The 22,500-nt window shown below is 40.1% G+C and overlaps 36 non-coding genes across 36 annotated transcripts; all 36 read left to right on the top strand.

Moving 5' to 3' along the window:
- The first annotated feature begins 852 nt into the window (after positions 1-852).
- Positions 853-971, top strand: LOC141308051 (5S ribosomal RNA). Its single transcript, XR_012346974.1, has one exon. It is a non-coding gene; the product is annotated as a 5S ribosomal RNA (ribosomal RNA).
- Positions 972-1,055: 84 nt separating this feature from the next.
- On the top strand, positions 1,056-1,174 carry LOC141308050 (5S ribosomal RNA). The gene has a single exon (XR_012346973.1). It is a non-coding gene; the product is annotated as a 5S ribosomal RNA (ribosomal RNA).
- Positions 1,175-1,975: 801 nt separating this feature from the next.
- On the top strand, positions 1,976-2,094 carry LOC141305607 (5S ribosomal RNA). The gene has a single exon (XR_012344571.1). It is a non-coding gene; the product is annotated as a 5S ribosomal RNA (ribosomal RNA).
- Positions 2,095-2,178: 84 nt separating this feature from the next.
- On the top strand, positions 2,179-2,297 carry LOC141308047 (5S ribosomal RNA). The gene has a single exon (XR_012346971.1). It is a non-coding gene; the product is annotated as a 5S ribosomal RNA (ribosomal RNA).
- Positions 2,298-3,098: 801 nt separating this feature from the next.
- Positions 3,099-3,217, top strand: LOC141306668 (5S ribosomal RNA). The gene has a single exon (XR_012345625.1). It is a non-coding gene; the product is annotated as a 5S ribosomal RNA (ribosomal RNA).
- Positions 3,218-3,301: 84 nt separating this feature from the next.
- Positions 3,302-3,420, top strand: LOC141306520 (5S ribosomal RNA). Its single transcript, XR_012345479.1, has one exon. It is a non-coding gene; the product is annotated as a 5S ribosomal RNA (ribosomal RNA).
- An 801-nt stretch (positions 3,421-4,221) lies between these two features.
- LOC141308046 (5S ribosomal RNA) lies at positions 4,222-4,340 on the top strand. Its single transcript, XR_012346970.1, has one exon. It is a non-coding gene; the product is annotated as a 5S ribosomal RNA (ribosomal RNA).
- Positions 4,341-4,424: 84 nt separating this feature from the next.
- LOC141306776 (5S ribosomal RNA) lies at positions 4,425-4,543 on the top strand. Its single transcript, XR_012345733.1, has one exon. It is a non-coding gene; the product is annotated as a 5S ribosomal RNA (ribosomal RNA).
- Positions 4,544-5,320: 777 nt separating this feature from the next.
- On the top strand, positions 5,321-5,439 carry LOC141306940 (5S ribosomal RNA). Its single transcript, XR_012345897.1, has one exon. It is a non-coding gene; the product is annotated as a 5S ribosomal RNA (ribosomal RNA).
- Positions 5,440-5,524: 85 nt separating this feature from the next.
- LOC141307682 (5S ribosomal RNA) lies at positions 5,525-5,643 on the top strand. Its single transcript, XR_012346633.1, has one exon. It is a non-coding gene; the product is annotated as a 5S ribosomal RNA (ribosomal RNA).
- Positions 5,644-6,373: 730 nt separating this feature from the next.
- LOC141306837 (5S ribosomal RNA) lies at positions 6,374-6,492 on the top strand. The gene has a single exon (XR_012345794.1). It is a non-coding gene; the product is annotated as a 5S ribosomal RNA (ribosomal RNA).
- Positions 6,493-6,576: 84 nt separating this feature from the next.
- On the top strand, positions 6,577-6,695 carry LOC141306579 (5S ribosomal RNA). Its single transcript, XR_012345537.1, has one exon. It is a non-coding gene; the product is annotated as a 5S ribosomal RNA (ribosomal RNA).
- An 84-nt stretch (positions 6,696-6,779) lies between these two features.
- LOC141307356 (5S ribosomal RNA) lies at positions 6,780-6,898 on the top strand. The gene has a single exon (XR_012346309.1). It is a non-coding gene; the product is annotated as a 5S ribosomal RNA (ribosomal RNA).
- Positions 6,899-8,263: 1,365 nt separating this feature from the next.
- Positions 8,264-8,382, top strand: LOC141307635 (5S ribosomal RNA). Its single transcript, XR_012346586.1, has one exon. It is a non-coding gene; the product is annotated as a 5S ribosomal RNA (ribosomal RNA).
- Positions 8,383-9,758: 1,376 nt separating this feature from the next.
- LOC141307726 (5S ribosomal RNA) lies at positions 9,759-9,877 on the top strand. Its single transcript, XR_012346677.1, has one exon. It is a non-coding gene; the product is annotated as a 5S ribosomal RNA (ribosomal RNA).
- An 84-nt stretch (positions 9,878-9,961) lies between these two features.
- LOC141307545 (5S ribosomal RNA) lies at positions 9,962-10,080 on the top strand. The gene has a single exon (XR_012346498.1). It is a non-coding gene; the product is annotated as a 5S ribosomal RNA (ribosomal RNA).
- A 730-nt stretch (positions 10,081-10,810) lies between these two features.
- Positions 10,811-10,929, top strand: LOC141307355 (5S ribosomal RNA). The gene has a single exon (XR_012346308.1). It is a non-coding gene; the product is annotated as a 5S ribosomal RNA (ribosomal RNA).
- Positions 10,930-11,652: 723 nt separating this feature from the next.
- Positions 11,653-11,771, top strand: LOC141306938 (5S ribosomal RNA). Its single transcript, XR_012345895.1, has one exon. It is a non-coding gene; the product is annotated as a 5S ribosomal RNA (ribosomal RNA).
- An 84-nt stretch (positions 11,772-11,855) lies between these two features.
- On the top strand, positions 11,856-11,974 carry LOC141307354 (5S ribosomal RNA). Its single transcript, XR_012346307.1, has one exon. It is a non-coding gene; the product is annotated as a 5S ribosomal RNA (ribosomal RNA).
- Positions 11,975-12,706: 732 nt separating this feature from the next.
- Positions 12,707-12,825, top strand: LOC141306811 (5S ribosomal RNA). Its single transcript, XR_012345767.1, has one exon. It is a non-coding gene; the product is annotated as a 5S ribosomal RNA (ribosomal RNA).
- Positions 12,826-12,909: 84 nt separating this feature from the next.
- On the top strand, positions 12,910-13,028 carry LOC141307600 (5S ribosomal RNA). Its single transcript, XR_012346553.1, has one exon. It is a non-coding gene; the product is annotated as a 5S ribosomal RNA (ribosomal RNA).
- Positions 13,029-13,112: 84 nt separating this feature from the next.
- LOC141307667 (5S ribosomal RNA) lies at positions 13,113-13,231 on the top strand. The gene has a single exon (XR_012346617.1). It is a non-coding gene; the product is annotated as a 5S ribosomal RNA (ribosomal RNA).
- An 84-nt stretch (positions 13,232-13,315) lies between these two features.
- Positions 13,316-13,434, top strand: LOC141307353 (5S ribosomal RNA). Its single transcript, XR_012346306.1, has one exon. It is a non-coding gene; the product is annotated as a 5S ribosomal RNA (ribosomal RNA).
- Positions 13,435-14,165: 731 nt separating this feature from the next.
- On the top strand, positions 14,166-14,284 carry LOC141306937 (5S ribosomal RNA). The gene has a single exon (XR_012345894.1). It is a non-coding gene; the product is annotated as a 5S ribosomal RNA (ribosomal RNA).
- An 85-nt stretch (positions 14,285-14,369) lies between these two features.
- Positions 14,370-14,488, top strand: LOC141307681 (5S ribosomal RNA). Its single transcript, XR_012346632.1, has one exon. It is a non-coding gene; the product is annotated as a 5S ribosomal RNA (ribosomal RNA).
- A 730-nt stretch (positions 14,489-15,218) lies between these two features.
- On the top strand, positions 15,219-15,337 carry LOC141306836 (5S ribosomal RNA). Its single transcript, XR_012345792.1, has one exon. It is a non-coding gene; the product is annotated as a 5S ribosomal RNA (ribosomal RNA).
- An 84-nt stretch (positions 15,338-15,421) lies between these two features.
- Positions 15,422-15,540, top strand: LOC141306578 (5S ribosomal RNA). Its single transcript, XR_012345536.1, has one exon. It is a non-coding gene; the product is annotated as a 5S ribosomal RNA (ribosomal RNA).
- An 84-nt stretch (positions 15,541-15,624) lies between these two features.
- On the top strand, positions 15,625-15,743 carry LOC141307350 (5S ribosomal RNA). The gene has a single exon (XR_012346304.1). It is a non-coding gene; the product is annotated as a 5S ribosomal RNA (ribosomal RNA).
- Positions 15,744-17,114: 1,371 nt separating this feature from the next.
- On the top strand, positions 17,115-17,233 carry LOC141306936 (5S ribosomal RNA). Its single transcript, XR_012345893.1, has one exon. It is a non-coding gene; the product is annotated as a 5S ribosomal RNA (ribosomal RNA).
- Positions 17,234-17,317: 84 nt separating this feature from the next.
- On the top strand, positions 17,318-17,436 carry LOC141307349 (5S ribosomal RNA). The gene has a single exon (XR_012346303.1). It is a non-coding gene; the product is annotated as a 5S ribosomal RNA (ribosomal RNA).
- A 730-nt stretch (positions 17,437-18,166) lies between these two features.
- On the top strand, positions 18,167-18,285 carry LOC141306835 (5S ribosomal RNA). Its single transcript, XR_012345791.1, has one exon. It is a non-coding gene; the product is annotated as a 5S ribosomal RNA (ribosomal RNA).
- An 84-nt stretch (positions 18,286-18,369) lies between these two features.
- On the top strand, positions 18,370-18,488 carry LOC141306577 (5S ribosomal RNA). Its single transcript, XR_012345535.1, has one exon. It is a non-coding gene; the product is annotated as a 5S ribosomal RNA (ribosomal RNA).
- Positions 18,489-18,572: 84 nt separating this feature from the next.
- LOC141307348 (5S ribosomal RNA) lies at positions 18,573-18,691 on the top strand. The gene has a single exon (XR_012346302.1). It is a non-coding gene; the product is annotated as a 5S ribosomal RNA (ribosomal RNA).
- A 1,365-nt stretch (positions 18,692-20,056) lies between these two features.
- Positions 20,057-20,175, top strand: LOC141307634 (5S ribosomal RNA). The gene has a single exon (XR_012346584.1). It is a non-coding gene; the product is annotated as a 5S ribosomal RNA (ribosomal RNA).
- A 1,378-nt stretch (positions 20,176-21,553) lies between these two features.
- On the top strand, positions 21,554-21,672 carry LOC141306935 (5S ribosomal RNA). The gene has a single exon (XR_012345891.1). It is a non-coding gene; the product is annotated as a 5S ribosomal RNA (ribosomal RNA).
- An 84-nt stretch (positions 21,673-21,756) lies between these two features.
- LOC141307347 (5S ribosomal RNA) lies at positions 21,757-21,875 on the top strand. The gene has a single exon (XR_012346301.1). It is a non-coding gene; the product is annotated as a 5S ribosomal RNA (ribosomal RNA).
- Positions 21,876-22,500: the final 625 nt, after the last annotated feature.

Below are 22,500 nucleotides of genomic sequence, written 5' to 3'. Positions count from 1 at the left end.
TGTATTCTTTTAACAGAGTTTACCTGTTTTTAGGGTATGGACAAATGAACTGTATTCTTTTAACAGAGTTTACCTAGTTTTATCGTGTTGTTTTAAAGTCTTTTATGTGAACCTTGTAAATACACCAAATCTATTTAAACCAATTTTCTTTTATGTCTCATTCTTTTAACCACTAGTCATCTCTCACAGTTAAATCTGACCCCATTTTAGTCTTGTAACTCGGCTGATAAGGCCGATTGTTACACTTTTATGGGAGACCGCCTGGGAATACCAGGGGCCTCATTTATAAAGACTTGCGTAGAAACCATTCTTGATTTTATCTAAGAACTTTTCTGATTTGATCGTAAGAGCGATTCAGAGAAACGAACGTACCACGAAATCCATGCGTACGCCAGTCATTCGGTTATAAATCACAAATGATCGTGGAATTGTGTGCAGCTGAATGTTCCGCCGTCGAAACGCCTCTGCTTAATTAATTAACATATAAAATGAGCTCATTCCTAAAGCAAAAACTCTGTGACAATGGCAAGTAAAAAGGAGTGCAAGAAATCAAATTATAGTGAGGCTGAACTATCTGCAATACCAGGCATTACCACAAGGAAACGGTCGTACGCCAAGCTGGAATCTGACGTGGAGATAAGTACTTTTCCACGTCAAAGACGTTTTTTATAAATCTGTACTTTGACGTGGAGTTGATCGTACGAACACTCTAAGATCAAATCAGTGCGTAAGAAAGTTTTATAAATGAGGCCCCAGGTGCTGTAAGCTTTTGCCTTTTCTTCACTATTTATATAATATGCTGGCTTTTACGGAGGCTGATCTTTAAATAGCCTACTTTTTGGAGCAGCCCTCGCTTATGGCCATACCGCGCTGAGAGCGCCCGATCTCGTCTGATCTCGGAAGCTAAGCAGCGTCGGGCCTGGTTAGTACTTGGATGGGAGACCGCCTGGGAATACCAGGTGCTGTAAGCTTTTGCCTTTTCTTCACTATTTATATAATATGCTGGCTTTTACGGAGGCTGATCTTTAAATAGCCCACTTTTTGGAGCAGCCCTCGCTTATGGCCATACCGCGCTGAGAGCGCCCGATCTCGTCTGATCTCGGAAGCTAAGCAGCGTCGGGCCTGGTTAGTACTTGGATGGGAGACCGCCTGGGAATACCAGGTGCTGTAAGCTTTTGCCTTTTCTTCACTATTTATATAATATGCTGGCTTTTAGAAAGACGTGTTTTACCGCTCTATTTATTACAATCATTTACATGTATTATAGAGTTTTAAGTGTTTTACATGTTTTTTAGGCCATTTTATTACTCTTAACATTTTAAGTGTATGTGTCTTTAATAAATGGATGGTTGGCCTGTCATGTGACTAGACACATGACAGGAAGCAGGAAGTACAACTGTATAAGAGAGCAGCATGACAAACAAAGGACAGTCACCAAACTGTTGGATTGAGGAGTTGCTAATTTTAGAGCTCACCTTTCCATTCACCACCTGCAAACTTTGGATTACACTTTCTGTGGATTGTATATACACTGGTGGACACTCACATTGGACTTATCAACACACTGGGGTTCTTGGACTGTTTTTAGGGTATGGACAAATTAACTGTATTCTTTTAACAGAGTTTACCTGTTTTTAGGGTATGGACAAATGAACTGTATTCTTTTAACAGAGTTTACCTAGTTTTATCGTGTTGTTTTAAAGTCTTTTATGTGAACCTTGTAAATACACCAAATCTATTTAAACCAATTTTCTTTTATGTCTCATTCTTTTAACCACTAGTCATCTCTCACAGTTAAATCTGACCCCATTTTAGTCTTGTAACTCGGCTGATAAGGCCGATTGTTACACTTTTATGGGAGACCGCCTGGGAATACCAGGTGCTGTAAGCTTTTGCCTTTTCTTCACTATTTATATAATATGCTGGCTTTTACGGAGGCTGATCTTTAAATAGCCCACTTTTTGGAGCAGCCCTCGCTTATGGCCATACCGCGCTGAGAGCGCTCGATCTCGTCTGATCTCGGAAGCTAAGCAGCGTCGGGCCTGGTTAGTACTTGGATGGGAGACCGCCTGGGAATACCAGGTGCTGTAAGCTTTTGCCTTTTCTTCACTATTTATATAATATGCTGGCTTTTACGGAGGCTGATCTTTAAATAGCCCACTTTTTGGAGCAGCCCTTGCTTATGGCCATACCGCGCTGAGAGCGCCCGATCTCGTCTGATCTCGGAAGCTAAGCAGCGTCGGGCCTGGTTAGTACTTGGATGGGAGACCGCCTGGGAATACCAGGTGCTGTAAGCTTTTGCCTTTTCTTCACTATTTATATAATATGCTGGCTTTTAGAAAGATGTGTTTTACCGCTCTATTTATTACAATCATTTACATGTATTATAGAGTTTTAAGTGTTTTACATGTTTTTTAGGCCATTTTATTACTCTTAACATTTTAAGTGTATGTGTCTTTAATAAATGGATGGTTGGCCTGTCATGTGACTAGACACATGACAGGAAGCAGGAAGTACAACTGTATAAGAGAGCAGCATGACAAACAAAGGACAGTCACCAAACTGTTGGATTGAGGAGTTGCTAATTTTAGAGCTCACCTTTCCATTCACCACCTGCAAACTTTGGATTACACTTTCTGTGGATTGTATATACACTGGTGGACACTCACATTGGACTTATCAACACACTGGGGTTCTTGGACTGTTTTTAGGGTATGGACAAATTAACTGTATTCTTTTAACAGAGTTTACCTGTTTTTAGGGTATGGACAAATGAACTGTATTCTTTTAACAGAGTTTACCTAGTTTTATCGTGTCGTTTTAAAGTCTTTTATGTGAACCTTGTAAATACACCAAATCTATTTAAACCAATTTTCTTTTATGTCTCATTCTTTTAACCACTAGTCATCTCTCACAGTTAAATCTGACCCCATTTTAGTCTTGTAACTCGGCTGATAAGGCCGATTGTTACACTTTTATGGGAGACCGCCTGGGAATACCAGGTGCTGTAAGCTTTTGCCTTTTCTTCACTATTTATATAATATGCTGGCTTTTACGGAGGCTGATCTTTAAATAGCCCACTTTTTGGAGCAGCCCTCGCTTATGGCCATACCGCGCTGAGAGCGCTCGATCTCGTCTGATCTCGGAAGCTAAGCAGCGTCGGGCCTGGTAAGTACTTGGATGGGAGACCGCCTGGGAATACCAGGTGCTGTAAGCTTTTGCCTTTTCTTCACTATTTATATAATATGCTGGCTTTTACGGAGGCTGATCTTTAAATAGCCCACTTTTTGGAGCAGCCCTTGCTTATGGCCATACCGCGCTGAGAGCGCCTGATCTCGTCTGATCTCGGAAGCTAAGCAGCGTCGGGCCTGGTTAGTACTTGGATGGGAGACCGCCTGGGAATACCAGGTGCTGTAAGCTTTTGCCTTTTCTTCACTATTTATATAATATGCTGGCTTTTAGAAAGACGTGTTTTACCGCTCTATTTATTACAATCATTTACATGTATTATAGAGTTTTAAGTGTTTTACATGTTTTTTAGGCCATTTTATTACTCTTAACATTTTAAGTGTATGTGTCTTTAATAAATGGATGGTTGGCCTGTCATGTGACTAGACACATGACAGGAAGCAGGAAGTACAACTGTATAAGAGAGCAGCATGACAAACAAAGGACAGTCACCAAACTGTTGGATTGAGGAGTTGCTAATTTTAGAGCTCACCTTTCCATTCACCACCTGCAAACTTTGGATTACACTTTCTGTGGATTGTATATACACTGGTGGACACTCACATTGGACTTATCAACACACTGGGGTTCTTGGACTGTTTTTAGGGTATGGACAAATGAACTGTATTCTTTTAACAGAGTTTACCTGTTTTTAGGGTATGGACAAATGAACTGTATTCTTTTAACAGAGTTTACCTAGTTTTATCGTGTTGTTTTAAAGTCTTTTATGTGAACCTTGTAAATACACCAAATCTATTTAAACCAATTTTCTTTTATGTCTCATTCTTTTAACCACTAGTCATCTCTCACAGTTAAATCTGACCCCATTTTAGTCTTGTAACTCGGCTGATAAGGCCGATTGTTACACTTTTATGGGAGACCGCCTGGGAATACCAGGTGCTGTAAGCTTTTGCCTTTTCTTCACTATTTATATAATATGCTGGCTTTTACGGAGGCTGATCTTTAAATAGCCCACTTTTTGGAGCAGCCCTCGCTTATGGCCATACCGCGCTGAGAGCGCCCGATCTCGTCTGATCTCGGAAGCTAAGCAGCGTCGGGCCTGGTTAGTACTTGGATGGGAGACCGCCTGGGAATACCAGGTGCTGTAAGCTTTTGCCTTTTCTTCACTATTTATATAATATGCTGGCTTTTACGGAGGCTGATCTTTAAATAGCCCACTTTTTGGAGCAGCCCTCGCTTATGGCCATACCGCGCTGAGAGCGCACGATCTCGTCTGATCTCGGAAGCTAAGCAGCGTCGGGCCTGGTTAGTACTTGGATGGGAGACCGCCTGGGAATACCAGGTGCTGTAAGCTTTTGCCTTTTCTTCACTATTTATATAATATGCTGGCTTTTAGAAAGACGTGTTTTACCGCTCTATTTATTACAATCATTTAAATGTATTATAGAGTTTTAAGTGTTTTACATGTTTTTTAGGCCATTTTATTACTCTTAACATTTTAAGTGTATGTGTCTTTAATAAATGGATGGTTGGCCTGTCATGTGACTAGACACATGACAGGAAGCAGGAAGTACAACTGTATAAGAGAGCAGCATGACAAACAAAGGACAGTCACCAAACTGTTGGATTGAGGAGTTGCTAATTTTAGAGCTCACCTTTCCATTCACCACCTGCAAACTTTGGATTACACTTTCTGTGGATTGTATATACACTGGTGGACACTCACATTGGACTTATCAACACACTGGGGTTCTTGGACTGTTTTTAGGGTATGGACAAATGAACTGTATTCTTTTAACAGAGTTTACCTGTTTTTAGGGTATGGACAAATGAACTGTATTCTTTTAACAGCATTTACCTAGTTTTATCGTGTTGTTTTAAAGTCTTTTTATGTGAACCTTGTATATAAACCAAATCTATTTAAACCAATCTTCTTTTATGTCTCATTCTTTTAACCACTAGTCATCTCTCACAGTTAAATCTGACCCCATTTTAATCTTGTAACTCTGGATGGGAGACCGCCTGGGAATACCAGGTGCTGTAAGCTTTTGCCTTTTCTTCACTATTTATATAATATGATGGCTTTTACGGAGGCTGATCTATAAATAGCCCACTTTTTGGAGCAGTACTCGCTTACGGCCATACTGCGCTGAGAGCGCCCGATCTCGTCTGATCTCGGAAGCAAAGCAGCGTCGGGCCTGGTTAGTACTTAGATGGGAGACCGCCTGGGAATACCAGGTGCTGTAAGCTTTTGCCTTTTCTTCACTATTTATATAATATGCTGGCTTTTACGGAGGCTGATCTTTAAATAGCCCACTTTTTGGAGCAGCCCCCTGCTTAAGGCCATACTGCGCTGAGACCGCCCGATCTCGTCTGATCTCGGAAGCAAAGCAGCGTCGGGCCTGGTTAGTACTTGGATGGGAGACCGCCTGGGAATACCAGGTGCTGTAAGCTTTTGCCTTTTCTTCACTATTTATATAATATGCTGGCTTTTAGAAAGACGTGTTTTACCGCTCTATTTATTACAATCATTTAAATGTATTATAGAGTGTTAAGTGTTTTACATGTTTTTTTAGGCCATTTTATTGCTCTTAACATTTTAAGTGTGTGTGTGTCTTAAATAAATGGATGGTTGGCCTGCCATGTGACTAGACACATGACAGGAAGTAGGAAGTACAACTGTATAAGAGAGCAGCATGACAAACAAAGGACAGTCACCAAACTGTTGGATTAAGGAGTTTGCTAATTTTAGAGCTCACCTTTCCATTCACCACCTGCAAACTTTGGATTACACTTTCTGTGGATTGTATATACAATGGTGGACACTCACATTGGACTTATCAACACACTGGGATTCTTTTACTGTTTTTAGGGTATGGACAAATGAACTGTATTCTTTTAACAGCATTTACCTAGTTTTATCGTGTTGTTTTAAAGTCTTTTATGTGAACCTTGTATAAAAACCAAATCTATTTAAACCAATCTTCTTTTATGTCTCATTCTTTTAACCACTAGTCATCTCTCACAGTTAATTCTGACCCCATTTTAATGTTGTAACTCTGGATGGGAGACCGCCTGGGAATACCAGGTGCTGTAAACTTTTGCCTTTTCTTCACTATTTATATAATATGATGGCTTTTACGGAGGCTGATCTATAAATAACCCACTTTTTGGAGCAGTCCTCGCTTACGGCCATACTGCGCTGAGTGCGCCCGATCTCGTCTGATCTCGGAAGCAAAGCAGCGTCGGGCCTGGTTAGTACTTGGATGGGAGACCCCCTGGGAATACCAGGTGCTGTAAGCTTTTGCCTTTTCTTCACTATTTATATAATATGATGGCTTTTACGGAGGCTGATCTATAAATAGCCCACTTTTTGGAGCAGTACTCGCTTACGGCCATACTGCGCTGAGAGCACCCGATCTCGTCTGATCTCGGAAGCAAAGCAGCGTCGGGCCTGGTTAGTACTTAGATGGGAGACCGCCTGGGAATACCAGGTGCTGTAAGCTTTTGCCTTTTCTTCACTATTTATATAATATGCTGGCTTTTACGGAGGCTGATCTTTAAATAGCCCACTTTTTGGAGCAGCCCTCGCTTACGGCCATACTGCGCTGAGACCGCCCGATCTCGTCTGATCTCGGAAGCAAAGCAGCGTCGGGCCTGGTTAGTACTTGGATGGGAGACCGCCTGGGAATACCAGGTGCTGTAAGCTTTTGCCTTTTCTTCACTATTTATATAATATGCTGGCTTTTAGAAAGACGTGTTTTACCGCTCTATTTATTACAATCATTTAAATGTATTATAGAGTGTTAAGTGTTTTACATGTTTTTTAGGCCATTTTATTACTCTTAACATTTTAAGTGTGTGTGTGTCTTTAATAAATGGATGGTTGGCCTGCCATGTGACTAGACACATGACAGGAAGCAGGAAGTACAACTGTATAAGAGAGCAGCATGACAAAAAAAGTCACCAAACTGTTGGATTAAGGAGTTGCTAATTTTAGAGCTCACCTTTCCATTCACCACCTGCAAACTTTGGATTACACTTTCTGTGGATTGTATATACAATGGTGGACACTCACATTGGACTTATCAACACACTGGGATTCTTGGACTGTTTTTTGGGTATGGACAAATGAACTGTATTCTTTTAACAGCATTTACCTAGTTTTATCGTGTTGTTTTAAAGTCTTTTATGTGAACCTTGTATATAAACCAAATCTATTTAAACCAATCTTCTTTTATGTCTCATTCTTTTAACCACTAGTCATCTCTCACAGTTAAATCTGACCCCATTTTAATCTTGTAACTCTGGAAGGGAGACCGCCTGGGAATACCAGGTGCTGTAAGCTTTTGCCTTTTCTTCACTATTTATATAATATGCTGGCTTTTAGAAAGACGTGTTTTACCGCTCTATTTATTACAATCATTTAAATGTATTATAGAGTGTTAAGTGTTTTACATGTTTTTTTAGGCCATTTTATTGCTCTTAACATTTTAAGTGTGTGTCTTAAATAAATGGATGGTTGGCCTGCCATGTGACTAGACACATGACAGGAAGCAGGAAGTACAACTGTATAAGAGAGCAGCATGACAAACAAAGGACAGTCACCAAACTGTTGGATTAAGGAGTTTGCTAATTTTAGAGCTCACCTTTCCATTCACCACCTGCAAACTTTGGATTACACTTTCTGTGGATTGTATATACAATGGTGGACACTCACATTGGACTTATCAACACACTGGGATTCTTGGACTGTTTTTAGGGTATGGACAAATGAACTGTATTCTTTTAACAGCATTTACCTAGTTTTATCGTGTTGTTTTAAAGTCTTTTATGTGAACCTTGTATAAAAACCAAATCTATTTAAACCAATCTTCTTTTATGTCTCATTCTTTTAACCACTAGTCATCTCTCACAGTTAATTCTGACCCCATTTTAATGTTGTAACTCTGGATGGGAGACCGCCTGGGAATACCAGGTGCTGTAAGCTTTTGCCTTTTCTTCACTATTTATATAATATGATGGCTTTTACGGAGGCTGATCTATAAATAACCCACTTTTTGGAGCAGTCCTCGCTTACGGCCATACTGCGCTGAGTGCGCCCGATCTCGTCTGATCTCGGAAGCAAAGCAGCGTCGGGCCTTGTTAGTACTTGGATGGGAGACCGCCTGGGAATACCAGGTGCTGTAAGCTTTTGCCTTTTCTTCACTATTTATATAATATGCTGGCTTTTAGAAAGACGTGTTTTACCGCTCTATTTATTACAATCATTTAAATGTATTATAGAGTGTTAAGTGTTTTACATGTTTTTTAGGCCATTTTATTACTCTTAACATTTTAAGTGTGTGTGTGTGTGTGTCTTTAATAAATGGATGGTTGGCCTGCCATGTGACTAGACACATGACAGGAAGCAGGAAGTACAACTGTATAAGAGAGCAGCATGACAAAAAAAGTCACCAAACTGTTGGATTAAGGAGTTGCTAATTTTAGAGCTCACCTTTCCATTCACCACCTGCAAACTTTGGATTACACTTTCTGTGGATTGTATATACAATGGTGGACACTCACATTGGACTTATCAACACACTGGGATTCTTGGACTGTTTTTAGGGTATGGACAAATGAACTGTATTCTTTTAACAGCATTTACCTAGTTTTATCGTGTTGTTTTAAAGTCTTTTATGTGAACCTTGTATATAAACCAAATCTATTTAAACCAATCTTCTTTTATGTCTCATTCTTTTAACCACTAGTCATCTCTCACAGTTAAATCTGACCCCATTTTAATCTTGTAACTCTGGATGGGAGACCGCCTGGGAATACCAGGTGCTGTAAGCTTTTGCCTTTTCTTCACTATTTATATAATATGCTGGCTTTTAGAAAGACGTGTTTTACCGCTCTATTTATTACAATCATTTAAATGTATTATAGAGTGTTAAGTGTTTTACATGTTTTTTTAGGCCATTTTATTGCTCTTAACATTTTAAGTGTGTGTGTGTCTTAAATAAATGGATGGTTGGCCTGCCATGTGACTAGACACATGACAGGAAGCAGGAAGTACAACTGTATAAGAGAGCAGCATGACATACAAAGGACAGTCACCAAACTGTTGGATTAAGGAGTTTGCTAATTTTAGAGCTCACCTTTCCATTCACCACCTGCAAACTTTGGATTACACTTTCTGTGGATTGTATATACAATGGTGGACACTCACATTGGACTTATCAACACACTGGGATTCTTGGACTGTTTTTAGGGTATGGACAAATGAACTGTATTCTTTTAACAGCATTTACCTAGTTTTATCGTGTTGTTTTAAAGTCTTTTTATGTGAACCTTGTATATAAACCAAATCTATTTAAACCAATCTTCTTTTATGTCTCATTCTTTTAACCACTAGTCATCTCTCACAGTTAAATCTGACCCCATTTTAATCTTGTAACTCTGGATGGGAGACCGCCTGGGAATACCAGGTGCTGTAAGCTTTTGCCTTTTCTTCACTATTTATATAATATGCTGGCTTTTACGGAGGCTGATCTTTAAATAGCCCACTTTTTGGAGCAGCCCTCACTTACGGCCATACTGCGCTGAGACCGCCCTATCTCGTCTGATCTCGGAAGCAAAGCAGCGTCGGGCCTGGTTAGTACTTGGATGGGAGACCGCCTGGGAATACCAGGTGCTGTAAGCTTTTGCCTTTTCTTCACTATTTATATAATATGCTGGCTTTTACGGAGGCTGATCTTTAAATAGGCCACTTTTTGGAGCAGCCCTCGCTTACGGCCATACCGCGCTGAGACCGCCCAATCTCGTCTGATCTCGGAAGCAAAGCAGCGTCGGGCCTGGTTAGTACTTGGATGGGAGACCGCCTGGGAATACCAGGTGCTGTAAGCTTTTGCCTTTTCTTCACTATTTATATAATATGCTGGCTTTTAGAAAGACGTGTTTTACCGCTCTATTTATTACAATCATTTAAATGTATTATAGATTGTTAAGTGTTTTACATGTTTTTTTAGGCCATTTTATTGCTCTTAACATTTTAAGTGTGTGTGTGTCTTAAATAAATGGATGGTTGGCCTGCCATGTGACTAGACACATGACAGGAAGCAGGAAGTACAACTGTATAAGAGAGCAGCATGACAAACAAAGGACAGTCACCAAACTGTTGGATTAAGGAGTTTGCTAATTTTAGAGCTCACCTTTCCATTCACCACCTGCAAACTTTGGATTACACTTTCTGTGGATTGTATATACAATGGTGGACACTCACATTGGACTTATCAACACACTAGGATTCTTGGACTGTTTTTAGGGTATGGACAATTGAACTGTATTCTTTTAACAGCATTTACCTAGTTTTATCGTGTTGTTTTAAAGTCTTTTATGTGAACCTTGTATATAAACCAAATCTATTTAAACCAATCTTCTTTTATGTCTCATTCTTTTAACCACTACTCATCTCTCACAGTTAAATCTGACCCCATTTTAATCTTGTAACTCTGGATGGGAGACCGCCTGGGAATACCAGGTGCTGTAAGCTTTTGCCTTTTCTTCACTATTTATATAATATGCTGGCTTTTACAGAGGCTGATCTTTAAATAGCCCACTTTTTGGAGCAGCCCTCGCTTACGGCCATACTGCGCTGAGACCGCCCGATCTCGTCTGATCTCGGAAGCAAAGCAGCGTCGGGCCTGGTTAGTACTTGGATGGGAGACCGCCTGGGAATACCAGGTGCTGTAAGCTTTTGCCTTTTCTTCACTATTTATATAATATGCTGGCTTTTAGAAAGACGTGTTTTACCGCTCTATTTATTACAATCATTTAAATGTATTATAGAGTGTTAAGTGTTTTACATGTTTTTTAGGCCATTTTATTACTCTTAACATTTTAAGTGTGTGTGTGTCTTTAATAAATGGATGGTTCGCCTGCCATGTGACTAGACACATGACAGGAAGCAGGAAGTACAACTGTATAAGAGAGCAGCATGACAAAAAAAGTCACCAAACTGTTGGATTAAGGAGTTGCTAATTTTAGAGCTCACCTTTCCATTCACCACCTGCAAACTTTGGATTACACTTTCTGTGGATTGTATATACAATGGTGGACACTCACATTGGACTTATCAACACACTGGGATTCTTGGACTGTTTTTAGGGTATGGACAAATGAACTGTATTCTTTTAACAGCATTTACCTAGTTTTATCGTGTTGTTTTAAAGTCTTTTATGTGAACCTTGTATATAAACCAAATCTATTTAAACCAATCTTCTTTTATGTCTCATTCTTTTAACCACTAGTCATCTCTCACAGTTAAATCTGACCCCATTTTAATCTTGTAACTCTGGATGGGAGACCGCCTGGGAATACCAGGTGCTGTAAGCTTTTGCCTTTTCTTCACTATTTATATAATATGATGGCTTTTACGGAGGCTGATCTATAAATAGCCCACTTTTTGGAGCAGTACTCGCTTACGGCCATACTGCGCTGAGAGCGCCCGATCTCGTCTGATCTCGGAAGCAAAGCAGCGTCGGGCCTGGTTAGTACTTAGATGGGAGACCGCCTGGGAATACCAGGTGCTGTAAGCTTTTGCCTTTTCTTCACTATTTATATAATATGCTGGCTTTTACGGAGGCTGATCTTTAAATAGCCCACTTTTTGGAGCAGCCCTCGCTTACGGCCATACTGCGCTGAGACCGCCCGATCTCGTCTGATCTCGGAAGCAAAGCAGCGTCGGGCCTGGTTAGTACTTGGATGGGAGACCGCCTGGGAATACCAGGTGCTGTAAGCTTTTGCCTTTTCTTCACTATTTATATAATATGCTGGCTTTTAGAAAGACGTGTTTTACCGCTCTATTTATTACAATCATTTAAATGTATTATAGAGTGTTAAGTGTTTTACATGTTTTTTTAGGCCATTTTATTGCTCTTAACATTTTAAGTGTGTGTGTGTGTCTTAAATAAATGGATGGTTGGCCTGCCATGTGACTAGACACATGACAGGAAGCAGGAAGTACAACTGTATAAGAGAGCAGCATGACAAACAAAGGACAGTCACCAAACTGTTGGATTAAGGAGTTTGCTAATTTTAGAGCTCACCTTTCCATTCACCACCTGCAAACTTTGGATTACACTTTCTGTGGATTGTATATACAATGGTGGACACTCACATTGGACTTATCAACACACTGGGATTCTTGGACTGTTTTTAGGGTATGGACAAATGAACTGTATTCTTTTAACAGCATTTACCTAGTTTTATCGTGTTGTTTTAAAGTCTTTTATGTGAACCTTGTATAAAAACCAAATCTATTTAAACCAATCTTCTTTTATGTCTCATTCTTTTAACCACTAGTCATCTCTCACAGTTAATTCTGACCCCATTTTAATGTTGTAACTCTGGATGGGAGACCGCCTGGGAATACCAGGTGCTGTAAGCTTTTGCCTTTTCTTCACTATTTATATAATATGATGGCTTTTACGGAGGCTGATCTATAAATAACCCACTTTTTGGAGCAGTCCTCGCTTACGGCCATACTGCGCTGAGTGCGCCCGATCTCGTCTGATCTCGGAAGCAAAGCAGCGTCGGGCCTGGTTAGTACTTGGATGGGAGACCGCCTGGGAATACCAGGTGCTGTAAGCTTTTGCCTTTTCTTCACTATTTATATAATATGATGGCTTTTACGGAGGCTGATCTATAAATAGCCCACTTTTTGGAGCAGTACTCGCTTACGGCCATACTGCGCTGAGAGCGCCCGATCTGGTCTGATCTCGGAAGCAAAGCAGCGTCGGGCCTGGTTAGTACTTAGATGGGAGACCGCCTGGGAATACCAGGTGCTGTAAGCTTTTGCCTTTTCTTCACTATTTATATAATATGCTGGCTTTTACGGAGGCTGATCTTTAAATAGCCCACTTTTTGGAGCAGCCCTCGCTTACGGCCATACCGCGCTGAGACCGCCCTATCTCGTCTGATCTCGGAAGCAAAGCAGCGTCGGGCCTGGTTAGTACTTAGATGGGAGACCGCCTGGGAATACCAGGTGCTGTAAGCTTTTGCCTTTTCTTCACTATTTATATAATATGCTGGCTTTTACGGAGGCTGATCTTTAAATAGGCCACTTTTTGGAGCAGCCCTCGCTTACGGCCATACTGCGCTGAGACCGCCCGATCTCGTCTGATCTCGGAAGCAAAGCAGCGTCGGGCCTGGTTAGTACTTGGATGGGAGACCGCCTGGGAATACCAGGTGCTGTAAGCTTTTGCCTTTTCTTCACTATTTATATAATATGCTGGCTTTTAGAAAGACGTGTTTTACCGCTCTATTTATTACAATCATTTAAATGTATTATAGAGTGTTAAGTGTTTTACATGTTTTTTTAGGCCATTTTATTGCTCTTAACATTTTAAGTGTGTGTGTGTCTTAAATAAATGGATGGTTGGCCTGCCATGTGACTAGACACATGACAGGAAGCAGGAAGTACAACTGTATAAGAGAGCAGCATGACAAACAAAGGACAGTCACCAAACTGTTGGATTAAGGAGTTTGCTAATTTTAGAGCTCACCTTTCCATTCACCACCTGCAAACTTTGGATTACACTTTCTGTGGATTGTATATACAATGGTGGACACTCACATTGGACTTATCAACACACTGGGATTCTTGGACTGTTTTTAGGGTATGGACAAATGAACTGTATTCTTTTAACAGCATTTACCTAGTTTTATCGTGTTGTTTTAAAGTCTTTTTATGTGAACCTTGTATATAAACCAAATCTATTTAAACCAATCTTCTTTTATGTCTCATTCTTTTAACCACTAGTCATCTCTCACAGTTAAATCTGACCCCATTTTAATCTTGTAACTCTGGATGGGAGACCGCCTGGGAATACCAGGTGCTGTAAGCTTTTGCCTTTTCTTCACTATTTATATAATATGATGGCTTTTACGGAGGCTGATCTATAAATAGCCCACTTTTTGGAGCAGTACTCGCTTACGGCCATACTGCGCTGAGAGCGCCCGATCTCGTCTGATCTCGGAAGCAAAGCAGCGTCGGGCCTGGTTAGTACTTAGATGGGAGACCGCCTGGGAATACCAGGTGCTGTAAGCTTTTGCCTTTTCTTCACTATTTATATAATATGCTGGCTTTTACGGAGGCTGATCTTTAAATAGCCCACTTTTTGGAGCAGCCCCCTGCTTAAGGCCATACTGCGCTGAGACCGCCCGATCTCGTCTGATCTCGGAAGCAAAGCAGCGTCGGGCCTGGTTAGTACTTGGATGGGAGACCGCCTGGGAATACCAGGTGCTGTAAGCTTTTGCCTTTTCTTCACTATTTATATAATATGCTGGCTTTTAGAAAGACGTGTTTTACCGCTCTATTTATTACAATCATTTAAATGTATTATAGAGTGTTAAGTGTTTTACATGTTTTTTTAGGCCATTTTATTGCTCTTAACATTTTAAGTGTGTGTGTGTCTTAAATAAATGGATGGTTGGCCTGCCATGTGACTAGACACATGACAGGAAGTAGGAAGTACAACTGTATAAGAGAGCAGCATGACAAACAAAGGACAGTCACCAAACTGTTGGATTAAGGAGTTTGCTAATTTTAGAGCTCACCTTTCCATTCACCACCTGCAAACTTTGGATTACACTTTCTGTGGATTGTATATACAATGGTGGACACTCACATTGGACTTATCAACACACTGGGATTCTTTTACTGTTTTTAGGGTATGGACAAATGAACTGTATTCTTTTAACAGCATTTACCTAGTTTTATCGTGTTGTTTTAAAGTCTTTTATGTGAACCTTGTATAAAAACCAAATCTATTTAAACCAATCTTCTTTTATGTCTCATTCTTTTAACCACTAGTCATCTCTCACAGTTAATTCTGACCCCATTTTAATGTTGTAACTCTGGATGGGAGACCGCCTGGGAATACCAGGTGCTGTAAACTTTTGCCTTTTCTTCACTATTTATATAATATGATGGCTTTTACGGAGGCTGATCTATAAATAACCCACTTTTTGGAGCAGTCCTCGCTTACGGCCATACTGCGCTGAGTGCGCCCGATCTCGTCTGATCTCGGAAGCAAAGCAGCGTCGGGCCTGGTTAGTACTTGGATGGGAGACCCCCTGGGAATACCAGGTGCTGTAAGCTTTTGCCTTTTCTTCACTATTTATATAATATGATGGCTTTTACGGAGGCTGATCTATAAATAGCCCACTTTTTGGAGCAGTACTCGCTTACGGCCATACTGCGCTGAGAGCACCCGATCTCGTCTGATCTCGGAAGCAAAGCAGCGTCGGGCCTGGTTAGTACTTAGATGGGAGACCGCCTGGGAATACCAGGTGCTGTAAGCTTTTGCCTTTTCTTCACTATTTATATAATATGCTGGCTTTTACGGAGGCTGATCTTTAAATAGCCCACTTTTTGGAGCAGCCCTCGCTTACGGCCATACTGCGCTGAGACCGCCCGATCTCGTCTGATCTCGGAAGCAAAGCAGCGTCGGGCCTGGTTAGTACTTGGATGGGAGACCGCCTGGGAATACCAGGTGCTGTAAGCTTTTGCCTTTTCTTCACTATTTATATAATATGCTGGCTTTTAGAAAGACGTGTTTTACCGCTCTATTTATTACAATCATTTAAATGTATTATAGAGTGTTAAGTGTTTTACATGTTTTTTAGGTCATTTTATTACTCTTAACATTTTAAGTGTGTGTGTGTCTTTAATAAATGGATGGTTGGCCTGCCATGTGACTAGACACATGACAGGAAGCAGGAAGTACAACTGTATAAGAGAGCAGCATGACAAAAAAAGTCACCAAACTGTTGGATTAAGGAGTTGCTAATTTTAGAGCTCACCTTTCCATTCACCACCTGCAAACTTTGGATTACACTTTCTGTGGATTGTATATACAATGGTGGACACTCACATTGGACTTATCAACACACTGGGATTCTTGGACTGTTTTTAGGGTATGGACAAATGAACTGTATTCTTTTAACAGCATTTACCTAGTTTTATCGTGTTGTTTTAAAGTCTTTTATGTGAACCTTGTATATAAACCAAATCTATTTAAACCAATCTTCTTTTATGTCTCATTCTTTTAACCACTAGTCATCTCTCACAGTTAAATCTGACCCCATTTTAATCTTGTAACTCTGGAAGGGAGACCGCCTGGGAATACCAGGTGCTGTAAGCTTTTGCCTTTTCTTCACTATTTATATAATATGCTGGCTTTTAGAAAGACGTGTTTTACCGCTCTATTTATTACAATCATTTAAATGTATTATAGAGTGTTAAGTGTTTTACATGTTTTTTTTAGGCCATTTTATTGCTCTTAACATTTTAAGTGTGTGTGTGTCTTAAATAAATGGATGGTTGGCCTGCCATGTGACTAGACACATGACAGGAAGCAGGAAGTACAACTGTATAAGAGAGCAGCATGACATACAAAGGACAGTCACCAAACTGTTGGATTAAGGAGTTTGCTAATTTTAGAGCTCACCTTTCCATTCACCACCTGCAAACTTTGGATTACACTTTCTGTGGATTGTATATACAATGGTGGACACTCACATTGGACTTATCAACACACTGGGATTCTTGGACTGTTTTTAGGGTATGGACAAATGAACTGTATTCTTTTAACAGCATTTACCTAGTTTTATCGTGTTGTTTTAAAGTCTTTTTATGTGAACCTTGTATATAAACCAAATCTATTTAAACCAATCTTCTTTTATGTCTCATTCTTTTAACCACTAGTCATCTCTCACAGTTAAATCTGACCCCATTTTAATCTTGTAACTCTGGATGGGAGACCGCCTGGGAATACCAGGTGCTGTAAGCTTTTGCCTTTTCTTCACTATTTATATAATATGATGGCTTTTACGGAGGCTGATCTATAAATAGCCCACTTTTTGGAGCAGTACTCGCTTACGGCCATACTGCGCTGAGAGCGCCCGATCTCGTCTGATCTCGGAAGCAAAGCAGCGTCGGGCCTGGTTAGTACTTAGATGGGAGACCGCCTGGGAATACCAGGTGCTGTAAGCTTTTGCCTTTTCTTCACTATTTATATAATATGCTGGCTTTTACGGAGGCTGATCTTTAAATAGCCCACTTTTTGGAGCAGCCCTCGCTTACGGCCATACTGCGCTGAGACCGCCCGATCTCGTCTGATCTCGGAAGCAAAGCAGCGTCGGGCCTGGTTAGTACTTGGATGGGAGACCGCCTGGGAATACCAGGTGCTGTAAGCTTTTGCCTTTTCTTCACTATTTATATAATATGCTGGCTTTTAGAAAGACGTGTTTTACCGCTCTATTTATTACAATCATTTAAATGTATTATAGAGTGTTAAGTGTTTTACATGTTTTTTTAGGCCATTTTATTGCTCTTAACATTTTAAGTGTGTGTGTGTCTTAAATAAATGGATGGTTGGCCTGCCATGTGACTAGACACATGACAGGAAGTAGGAAGTACAACTGTATAAGAGAGCAGCATGACAAACAAAGGACAATCACCAAACTGTTGGATTAAGGAGTTTGCTAATTTTAGAGCTCACCTTTCCATTCACCACCTGCAAACTTTGGATTACACTTTCTGTGGATTGTATATACAATGGTGGACACTCACATTGGACTTATCAACACACTGGGATTCTTTTACTGTTTTTAGGGTATGGACAAATGAACTGTATTCTTTTAACAGCATTTACCTAGTTTTATCGTGTTGTTTTAAAGTCTTTTATGTGAACCTTGTATAAAAACCAAATCTATTTAAACCAATCTTCTTTTATGTCTCATTCTTTTAACCACTAGTCATCTCTCACAGTTAATTCTGACCCCATTTTAATGTTGTAACTCTGGATGGGAGACCGCCTGGGAATACCAGGTGCTGTAAACTTTTGCCTTTTCTTCACTATTTATATAATATGATGGCTTTTACGGAGGCTGATCTATAAATAACCCACTTTTTGGAGCAGTCCTCGCTTACGGCCATACTGCGCTGAGTGCGCCCGATCTCGTCTGATCTCGGAAGCAAAGCAGCGTCGGGCCTGGTTAGTACTTGGATGGGAGACCCCCTGGGAATACCAGGTGCTGTAAGCTTTTGCCTTTTCTTCACTATTTATATAATATGATGGCTTTTACGGAGGCTGATCTATAAATAGCCCACTTTTTGGAGCAGTACTCGCTTACGGCCATACTGCGCTGAGAGCACCCGATCTCGTCTGATCTCGGAAGCAAAGCAGCGTCGGGCCTGGTTAGTACTTAGATGGGAGACCGCCTGGGAATACCAGGTGCTGTAAGCTTTTGCCTTTTCTTCACTATTTATATAATATGCTGGCTTTTACGGAGGCTGATCTTTAAATAGCCCACTTTTTGGAGCAGCCCTCGCTTACGGCCATACTGCGCTGAGACCGCCCGATCTCGTCTGATCTCGGAAGCAAAGCAGCGTCGGGCCTGGTTAGTACTTGGATGGGAGACCGCCTGGGAATACCAGGTGCTGTAAGCTTTTGCCTTTTCTTCACTATTTATATAATATGCTGGCTTTTAGAAAGACGTGTTTTACCGCTCTATTTATTACAATCATTTAAATGTATTATAGAGTGTTAAGTGTTTTACATGTTTTTTAGGCCATTTTATTACTCTTAACATTTTAAGTGTGTGTGTGTCTTTAATAAATGGATGGTTGGCCTGCCATGTGACTAGACACATGACAGGAAGCAGGAAGTACAACTGTATAAGAGAGCAGCATGACAAAAAAAGTCACCAAACTGTTGGATTAAGGAGTTGCTAATTTTAGAGCTCACCTTTCCATTCACCACCTGCAAACTTTGGATTACACTTTCTGTGGATTGTATATACAATGGTGGACACTCACATTGGACTTATCAACACACTGGGATTCTTGGACTGTTTTTAGGGTATGGACAAATGAACTGTATTCTTTTAACAGCATTTACCTAGTTTTATCGTGTTGTTTTAAAGTCTTTTATGTGAACCTTGTATATAAACCAAATCTATTTAAACCAATCTTCTTTTATGTCTCATTCTTTTAACCACTAGTCATCTCTCACAGTTAAATCTGACCCCATTTTAATCTTGTAACTCTGGAAGGGAGACCGCCTGGGAATACCAGGTGCTGTAAGCTTTTGCCTTTTCTTCACTATTTATATAATATGCTGGCTTTTAGAAAGACGTGTTTTACCGCTCTATTTATTACAATCATTTAAATGTATTATAGAGTGTTAAGTGTTTTACATGTTTTTTTAGGCCATTTTATTGCTCTTAACATTTTAAGTGTGTGTCTTAAATAAATGGATGGTTGGCCTGCCATGTGACTAGACACATGACAGGAAGCAGGAAGTACAACTGTATAAGAGAGCAGCATGACAAACAAAGGACAGTCACCAAACTGTTGGATTAAGGAGTTTGCTAATTTTAGAGCTCACCTTTCCATTCACCACCTGCAAACTTTGGATTACACTTTCTGTGGATTGTATATACAATGGTGGACACTCACATTGGACTTATCAACACACTGGGATTCTTGGACTGTTTTTAGGGTATGGACAAATGAACTGTATTCTTTTAACAGCATTTACCTAGTTTTATCGTGTTGTTTTAAAGTCTTTTATGTGAACCTTGTATAAAAACCAAATCTATTTAAACCAATCTTCTTTTATGTCTCATTCTTTTAACCACTAGTCATCTCTCACAGTTAATTCTGACCCCATTTTAATGTTGTAACTCTGGATGGGAGACCGCCTGGGAATACCAGGTGCTGTAAGCTTTTGCCTTTTCTTCACTATTTATATAATATGATGGCTTTTACGGAGGCTGATCTATAAATAACCCACTTTTTGGAGCAGTCCTCGCTTACGGCCATACTGCGCTGAGTGCGCCCGATCTCGTCTGATCTCGGAAGCAAAGCAGCGTCGGGCCTTGTTAGTACTTGGATGGGAGACCGCCTGGGAATACCAGGTGCTGTAAGCTTTTGCCTTTTCTTCACTATTTATATAATATGCTGGCTTTTAGAAAGACGTGTTTTACCGCTCTATTTATTACAATCATTTAAATGTATTATAGAGTGTTAAGTGTTTTACATGTTTTTTAGGCCATTTTATTACTCTTAACATTTTAAGTGTGTGTGTGTGTGTGTGTCTTTAATAAATGGATGGTTGGCCTGCCATGTGACTAGACACATGACAGGAAGCAGGAAGTACAACTGTATAAGAGAGCAGCATGACAAAAAAAGTCACCAAACTGTTGGATTAAGGAGTTGCTAATTTTAGAGCTCACCTTTCCATTCACCACCTGCAAACTTTGGATTACACTTTCTGTGGATTGTATATACAATGGTGGACACTCACATTGGACTTATCAACACACTGGGATTCTTGGACTGTTTTTAGGGTATGGACAAATGAACTGTATTCTTTTAACAGCATTTACCTAGTTTTATCGTGTTGTTTTAAAGTCTTTTATGTGAACCTTGTATATAAACCAAATCTATTTAAACCAATCTTCTTTTATGTCTCATTCTTTTAACCACTAGTCATCTCTCACAGTTAAATCTGACCCCATTTTAATCTTGTAACTCTGGATGGGAGACCGCCTGGGAATACCAGGTGCTGTAAGCTTTTGCCTTTTCTTCACTATTTATATAATATGCTGGCTTTTAGAAAGACGTGTTTTACCGCTCTATTTATTACAATCATTTAAATGTATTATAGAGTGTTAAGTGTTTTACATGTTTTTTTAGGCCATTTTATTGCTCTTAACATTTTAAGTGTGTGTGTGTCTTAAATAAATGGATGGTTGGCCTGCCATGTGACTAGACACATGACAGGAAGCAGGAAGTACAACTGTATAAGAGAGCAGCATGACATACAAAGGACAGTCACCAAACTGTTGGATTAAGGAGTTTGCTAATTTTAGAGCTCACCTTTCCATTCACCACCTGCAAACTTTGGATTACACTTTCTGTGGATTGTATATACAATGGTGGACACTCACATTGGACTTATCAACACACTGGGATTCTTGGACTGTTTTTAGGGTATGGACAAATGAACTGTATTCTTTTAACAGCATTTACCTAGTTTTATCGTGTTGTTTTAAAGTCTTTTTATGTGAACCTTGTATATAAACCAAATCTATTTAAACCAATCTTCTTTTATGTCTCATTCTTTTAACCACTAGTCATCTCTCACAGTTAAATCTGACCCCATTTTAATCTTGTAACTCTGGATGGGAGACCGCCTGGGAATACCAGGTGCTGTAAGCTTTTGCCTTTTCTTCACTATTTATATAATATGATGGCTTTTACGGAGGCTGATCTATAAATAGCCCACTTTTTGGAGCAGTACTCGCTTACGGCCATACTGCGCTGAGAGCGCCCGATCTCGTCTGATCTCGGAAGCAAAGCAGCGTCGGGCCTGGTTAGTACTTAGATGGGAGACCGCCTGGGAATACCAGGTGCTGTAAGCTTTTGCCTTTTCTTCACTATTTATATAATATGCTGGCTTTTACGGAGGCTGATCTTTAAATAGCCCACTTTTTGGAGCAGCCCTCGCTTACGGCCATACTGCGCTGAGACCGCCCGATCTCGTCTGATCTCGGAAGCAAAGCAGCGTCGGGCCTGGTTAGTACTTGGATGGGAGACCGCCTGGGAATACCAGGTGCTGTAAGCTTTTGCCTTTTCTTCACTATTTATATAATATGCTGGCTTTTAGAAAGACGTGTTTTACCGCTCTATTTATTACAATCATTTAAATGTATTATAGAGTGTTAAGTGTTTTACATGTTTTTTTAGGCCATTTTATTGCTCTTAACATTTTAAGTGTGTGTGTGTCTTAAATAAATGGATGGTTGGCCTGCCATGTGACTAGACACATGACAGGAAGCAGGAAGTACAACTGTATAAGAGAGCAGCATGACATACAAAGGACAGTCACCAAACTGTTGGATTAAGGAGTTTGCTAATTTTAGAGCTCACCTTTCCATTCACCACCTGCAAACTTTGGATTACACTTTCTGTGGATTGTATATACAATGGTGGACACTCACATTGGACTTATCAACACACTGGGATTCTTGGACTGTTTTTAGGGTATGGACAAATGAACTGTATTCTTTTAACAGCATTTACCTAGTTTTATCGTGTTGTTTTAAAGTCTTTTTATGTGAACCTTGTATATAAACCAAATCTATTTAAACCAATCTTCTTTTATGTCTCATTCTTTTAACCACTAGTCATCTCTCACAGTTAAATCTGACCCCATTTTAATCTTGTAACTCTGGATGGGAGACCGCCTG

The sequence above is a fragment of the Garra rufa genome, unplaced genomic scaffold (genome assembly GCF_049309525.1).
Source record: "Garra rufa unplaced genomic scaffold, GarRuf1.0 hap1_unplaced_002, whole genome shotgun sequence".
NCBI classification, from domain to species: Eukaryota; Metazoa; Chordata; class Actinopteri; order Cypriniformes; family Cyprinidae; genus Garra; species Garra rufa.
Note: the sequence above shows the minus strand (reverse complement) of the source record. Positions and strands in the feature narration are given on the sequence as shown.